Source organism: Engraulis encrasicolus, chromosome 3 (assembly GCF_034702125.1).
Source record: "Engraulis encrasicolus isolate BLACKSEA-1 chromosome 3, IST_EnEncr_1.0, whole genome shotgun sequence".
In the NCBI taxonomy this organism is placed as follows: Eukaryota; Metazoa; Chordata; class Actinopteri; order Clupeiformes; family Engraulidae; genus Engraulis; species Engraulis encrasicolus.
Window position 1 is genome coordinate 45,509,656 of NC_085859.1, and position 7,185 is coordinate 45,516,840.

At 44.6% G+C, this 7,185-nt stretch overlaps 1 long non-coding RNA gene across 2 annotated transcripts; it reads right to left on the minus strand.

The window, feature by feature from the left end:
• On the minus strand, positions 1-3,810 carry LOC134445456 (uncharacterized). Of its 2 annotated transcripts, none has more exons than XR_010034260.1 (4): positions 3,683-3,810; positions 3,010-3,104; positions 261-640; positions 1-170 (listed from the first exon to the last, which is right to left on the minus strand). It is a non-coding gene; the product is annotated as an uncharacterized LOC134445456 (long non-coding RNA). The 2 variants fall into 2 exon arrangements; XR_010034259.1 differs by having other exon boundaries at positions 261-421; positions 3,683-3,737.
• Between the last annotated feature and the right edge of the window lie 3,375 nt (positions 3,811-7,185).

Genomic DNA, 7,185 nt, shown 5'->3' on the forward strand with positions numbered 1-7,185 from the left:
CACATCGTCGGATCATCTCCTCTTTTGGGGGTTACACATAGCCGCTGCTCAACGGTGGGGGTGATGGCTGCCTCTAACGTGGAGAAGTGTCAAAGTCTTGCTGTAGTGTAGGTCCGCTTTACTTGTCCTTGCCCGCTCTCTCTCACTGTTGCACAGTAGTGTAGTGCTGCCTATTGAAACATGTGGTAGAAATTATGGGAAGTGAGGATTTTGTTTATTCTGTTAATACATTCTGAGGTTACTGAGAGGTATGAAATTACCTGCTTAGGATGCCATGGTATGTGAACGGCTTCATTTTTGGCGCAAAATGGTTGATGACGTTGTGGATTATGAGCTGATGTCTGGTGACCTGATGCCATTTTGTTGATGTCCTTCACCTAGCCAGTGTCATTGAGGTCATCAAAGTTTCCGGCCGCCTTGTCTGTAATGACAGGATATAACAGTATTAAGAACATGACATATCACTGTCGCTCAGTAGTATTCTACATCTTGTCCAGACAGTGTACAATAATTCTAATTGTAAAGTGTAGAGTGTAAAGGGTTAACAAACTGGCCACACCCTTGGATGCCAGGCATGTTCTAATCACCACTCAGACTGTGTTTGTAGAGAATCTGAAGAAGACTGTTGAGGTACGTTATCCTGCCATGAAAAAATAAAACGCAACAAAAACGATTCTAAGTGTGCAGACTCCTCACTCTGAAAACTACAGTTGACCTTCGTACTGCACCTGTGTGCACAATCCTCTCCTTCAAGTAAAAGTATTCAAACTACACGGTGACTGTGGTACACTTTTTAGGTACATGTGTGTAGAAAATTTAATTCAGACTTGCGCTTTGCATACGATGTGGTTGTGTTTGGGTACCCGTACACCTGGTAGGAACCCATGTCTGGGTACAGACAAGGGTTTGACATTAATGTTTTGCTCTCCGGCCACAGTTGGGTTTTCCCAAGTCACTAGCCACTCTGGTTTTCTGCTTGCCACATTTTTGCTCACAGTTCTTTTCATTATCATGCTAAACCAAGAGGGTTAGAGATATGAACACATAATTTCTACATGTACAGTGGCTCCCAAAAGTCTACACACCCCTCTTCAAATGTCAGGTTTTTGTGATGTAAAAAAAATAGAAAGACAAATAAATTCACAGCTTTTCCCTCCTTCAATCGAAACTATTAATCAATGCAGTGCAATGCAAAAATGTACACGCCCTTAAATTAATACTTAGTTGCAGCACCTTTGGCCTTCATTACAGCACAGTCTTTTGTGGGTAAGAGTCTCAGCATGGCACACATTAATATGGCAATATTCGTTCACCCCTCTTTGCAAAGCCCTCCAAATCAGAAAGATTGCGAGTGCAATCTCCCACAGTCAGTCCTCCTCAGATCACCCAACACCCAACAAGGCTCCCTTCACTTAAAGTATGGTGTTGTTGGGGTGATGTTTTGTGCCAAATATACCCTTTCGAATTATGACCAAAAAGTTAAATCTCGGTGGAGTACATTTTGCAAAAAATACTTCTGTAATCTCCCAAATGCATGTGGGAAGATGTATTATGGTCAGGTGAAACCGAGGTTTAACATTTTGGACATAATTACAAAAGGTAACAACACCTCATTGCCAAGGTAACACCAAGCCTTAAGTGAAGCATGAAGGTGACAGCATCATGCTATGTGATTATCGTTCTTCAGTTGTAACTGGGGCTTAAGTCATGGAGGTTGGAATTTAGAACAGTTCCACAGGGGCCATTGTAGTGGCATGAAGGGGGAGGGGATGGGCCAGTGAAGTTAAAGTCCATATGCCTCTGTGAATAGATGTGATTTCAACGTAGCCAGTGTGGGGGCCTGGCGTATGTTGGGAGGTAGACTGTTCCAGAGCGTGGGGGCAGCAACACAAAAAGCTCTGTCACCAACAGTACGGAGTCTGGCTCGGGGGATGATGAGATTGTCCTTTTCAGAAGACCGCAGAGACCTGGGGCCTCATTTATCATCAGTTCGTAGAATGTCTTCTAAATTGTGTCTTACGAGTGAAATTTAGAATGTTCGCAAGTACAGAAAAATCGGGATTTATCAAACGTGCGTTGGCTGCTCCTACGCACACGTCTGCATGATAAATCCCACACCTTCCAAATCACTGTGCACGCGCGCATTCCGGGTAATTAGCATCCCGAAACGCCTCCAAGTAACCATATATGGTATTAAAATATATTCAAATGCCATGTTAATTCGAAGGCGCCACCCTGTTCGGACACACATGAACACACGCGGACACACGCGCCAGTCGAAGCGCTGGCGAGAAGTGCGGAGATAGAACCATTTCTGTGGCAGAAGTGGAGGTGCTCTCGACAGGAGGAGGACCGTGTTTCAAAATAAGTAAAAGAAGGAGACACACATGAACGAAAACACTGTAAAATAGCACACGGTCATACTCCATTGTCATTCAAAGCAAACTGTAGCTTGCACGGTCAATATTATTCGCAATTTTGTGTTTCTTCCACTCACACGCATGGTCTGAGGTGTGCGTAGATTTAGGCACATTTCTACGTTCAAGTACATGTTCATAAATCCCACACTTTGCTCAGGAATGATCGCACGCACGCTTTACGCACAGATCTGTGCCTAAGAACGCTTGATAAATGAGGCCCCTGGACTGGGAGTGGGAGAGTTCAGTCCTGTATGACACGGAACATCTGTTGGGCAATCTGAGGCGGACTGTGCAGATGAGATGCATTCGCAATCTGTCAGATTTGGAGTACTTTTTGCAAAGATACGTGTACAAATATTGTCACTTCTATGTTTGCCATGCTGATAGACTCTTACCCAAAAGACTGAGTGCGGTGATAGAAGCCAAAGGTGCTGCAACAAGGTATTAGTTTAAGGGTGTGCATATTTATGCAACAATGTTAATAGAAGTTTTATTTTCTATTCTTCCCTTTTAAAGCTTTCAGTTTGTTTTCTGTCATTTTTTACGTAACAAAAACCTGGAATTTGAACAGGGGTGTGTAGATGTTTACCTCAATCTAACTGCTTCATCCCGTTTCATCTTCCGTCTCGGATTGATGTTGAGGAGCCTGGTCGGTAGCATACCTGCAAGTGCTTCTTCCACCGCCTGAAAATAAATAATGCAAGAGGGAATAATATAGACCGATTGGTAAGAGTATGCACCAAGCAGCTGAGCTGTCTGCTCATTTCGAGAGCTGTAAACGATTACATTACGGCCATAGAAAGAAGGCTGGCTGCACTGCTGACAAGTTCATGAATCTTGATGTAACAGTGCACGTAATTTTAGCATCAACAGGATGTGACGCAAAAACGTACATCCATTCAACAGGGCAAATATTTGATGATGTTATTACCATCTTATAACAATGACGACTTGGCCTGTATTATAGTTCTCAGAGTCACCAAGAATGCCCAGCTTCCTGCTTGTTTAGCATGACACAGTAGGTCATGCTCGCATTAATTAGTTAGCCTACTAGCCTACTAAAGGACTTGTATTTATAATCAACATAAATCCACCGCCAACAACTGAACTAGCCTAGTGGTCTATTTACATGTCAAACATGTCCCACACAGCACAGAAAGAAAAGAGAAGAGAATTCATTGTAAGCTGGTCTTTGTCATTCACACACTTTGACAGTGTTTCCTAAATTGTGGCAGACAAGTGTCTTGAGAGCAAATACCTACCTAGGCTCTTAAACAGCACCTTCCTGCATTCTGGCGTTCAACTTCAGGAATGGTTCATCATCTCTGTATGACAGCATGCACAGAATTAGTGGTCAATATACAACATTTTTATAAAAGTAAGAGTATGCACATCCCACCTCGCTGAGGCCAGGTGCAGGACAAAGGCGCGTCTAATATTGGAACAGAGTAGAAGCCCGCATCCTGTGGCTCCGCTTTGAAAATGTATTCAGGTCATACAACCATGAAGACCCTGTTGGGGGTCAGCTGCTCTATGTTCCCACAGCTCATTGGTCCCACAGCTTATTCTTGCTGCTCCATGTTCCCACAGTTATTCCCACAACTATTCAAATATAGGCCATATGTTCCACACCTGTTTATTCTTAACACTACTACATAAGCTTGAGGCAGTTTTGAAAACTATCTCTGAACTACAGGAAGCCACATCTTGAGCAGTCACCTATAGCACAAATGACAAGATCTGAAACGAACTGACTAATTTGAAAGAAAGGGCCCAGTGCATTATAACAGCCTATTTCAGGGGACTCAGAAATACTAGGCAGGGCACAGCATAGAGAGAGATCCAGGAGCGGTGGCGTTTAAACATGACAGAAATCCAAGTTAAAACTTTAGAAAAGTGAGTTATTAAAAAGTCGTTGGACTCGGAGGGAGGAGCACTGCGCAGAACATAAGGCTTTTTGATGCATAGAATAGTTTACAACGCCTGCTCATTCAATCAAATTCTCAATAACAGCATAAAAGCGAGCTTGCCCTGTACTGTACCCTGTGTACCCTACTGGCTGCCTGGCATTCAAAATCCTTCACAGCTCTACCAGCCAGGGCTGTGCGAAGCGTTGCCACGGCAACCTGCCCAGGCCTGAGCGCTTTGCTTCGTGCGATATGTAAGGGGTCTTAGGGCCAAAACATACCAAGGCGGAACGGTCGCGGGACGAACGCGGTCTTTATGCTAAAGTTTAGTTTCGGCCGGCGTGTTTTTCTCTGCCTTTCACACTGACAGCGTCGGCGTGCGCGGCCAGTCCTGTTCAAAACCCTCCCCACAGCCAAAGCTAGCATGCTACTTTGCAATTCATTTGAATGAGACACCGCGGAACGGTGCAATTATCTCCAGCACATACATTAATTCTCCAGTCTTGTCTAAATTTAAATGTAGGCTATTCCTATGGCGAACTATTCTCAGTTTATTATTATTATTATTAGAGGGTTGCTAAACACATGTCAGTTGAATATTGACTGAACAAACTAACCTCGGTCTGCGAATGATGATTCTCCTCTTTGGCCTCTCTGAAGTCCAGGCGAAGTTGGCACAGCATCCTTTATAAGCTTTGTGATACCACGGGCGGTCTTTACAAAACACTGCTTCTCAAAGTGCTCAGAGCAAACCTTGGTCTCAGCGTTGATCTGTAACCATAAATACCAGGGTATGCATTTTAGTTCGTTAGCAAAACAACTTGATTTTGGCACAAATAGGCCGATGCTACTGGTTCTGGTAGCACAAAATCAGTGGCCATCGGATCGCTTACCACACAATTTAAAAGCATAATCTTGAAATAGCGATCTGGAAATATCATATAAATGTAACGTTGTGTAATTACACATTCATATTTTTTTTTATTTCACCGAGGCATTCGCGTCATTAGGCTACGTGAGTCATGACAAGTTTGGCGAGCTAGCTTATTTGTGCTAGCTCATGCGCGGTGGGGGATGGAGACTCCCAACTGAGATCGCTCCCGGACGTGCGGTCCCAGGTGTTTCTATCACTCCCGGACGTGTAGTCCCACCCGATTATATTTCACGTATTATCATATACTGCCACATACAAGCAATTTAGGGTTAGGTTTAGGGTTAGGGGTAAGGTTAGGGTTAGGGTTAGAAACAAAAAACTAACATCAACAACATAACTAGCTCCGTCATATGGCGGTGGTACCGATAATCTGGCTAGTGGGAGCGAGATGAAAGGGGAGCGTCCTGGGTTGGGAGCGTCAATCAGGGAATCGCTGATGCGTATGATTGAACATAATTTTGCATCTTACCTTGAAATATGGACCAGGATCCCTCTTGATGTGATTTATACATTCACGGCGAAGTGCCTGCTCTTTGGGGAAACGGTGGAAAGTCTGTCCACGGAAGGATTTTTTTCTCTTTGAGGACGAACATTTGGGCACACAACAGTGAGGCGCCATGACAGCTGGTGCGTTGCCGAATGTACCCCTGAAGTGTACCCCTCAAAGTCTTTAGAACGTTCCGGGTGAATAAGGCGAACATAGACATAGCATATCGACACAATGTTTTCATCCACCAAAAAATAAAATGGGTTTACGAATAAAGAGGTGAATGCCCTTGTCAGCAGCAGCCGTGAGTTGCGTTTCAGTTGTGTTTCAAAGGTGGTCGGTTGCAGTCACCGTAGCAACGATAGTCTATCAACCTGAGATCTGTGTTTGACTATTATGGACTAAACAAACTTCCGCCTCATTTGTTATGCTAACCAGTGGGAGGAGATAATTTAAATATTCATATTTCTGCTCGCGCGCGTGAGGAAATTCATGTCACCTCTCGCGCGTGAGACGGTGTTTGCGCGCGTGTGGCAGCGTTTGCGCGCGCGCGCAGAGCAAAATCGCGCGCGCGAGAGTGTCTACACGCGTGCGCAGAATAAAATACCTCGCGTGGGCAGTAAGTGGCGCTCGTGGACCTTTTGTCCACATAATGACGCCATATTCTTGTGTTTGAGCAGAGAGTTAGCTGGATGGAGTGGGTCTTTAATGATTCTCTCTGCTCTCCTATGACTGCGCTGTACATATATAGAGTCCATAGAGGGAAGTGCTGTGCCTATAATCCTCTCTGCAGTCTTGATTATTCGTTGCAAAGACTTCCTTTCAGCCTGAGTGATGTTGCCATACCAGACAGTGATGCCTGTTGTGAGGATGCTCTCTACAAGTCCTCTGTAGGCCTGGGTAAGAGGGCGGTAGTTCAGTCCAGCCTTCCTAAGCATCCTAATAAAGTACAGCCTTTGCTGGGCTTTTTTCACGATGGATGTGGTGTTCAGACTCCAGCTCAGGTTTGATGTTACTTGCATGCCTAGGAATTTATGACTTTCAGCCCTCACCACCTCTGTCCCTTTAATGTGCAGAGGCTGTAGGGGAGGAGGATGTTTTCTAAAGTCCACTATAATTTCCCTCGTCTTGTCTGTGTTGAGGATGAGGTTGTTTGTCTCCCCATAGTCAATGATGTAGTTCACAACAGACCTGTATCCTGACTCGTCCCCTTCTTTAATGAGCCCCAGGATGGTAGTGTCATCAGCATATTTGATGATGATGGTGCTGTCATGGCTTGAGAGAAGGTCATAGGTATACAGTGTGAAGAGTTTAGGACTGAGGCAGCATCCTTGTGGAGATCCCGTACTGACTGTTAGCTCAGAGGACACCCGCCCCTCCATTCTCACCACATTCTCTCCAAGTAGCATGATAAACTGAACTGCTATGACACAGAGA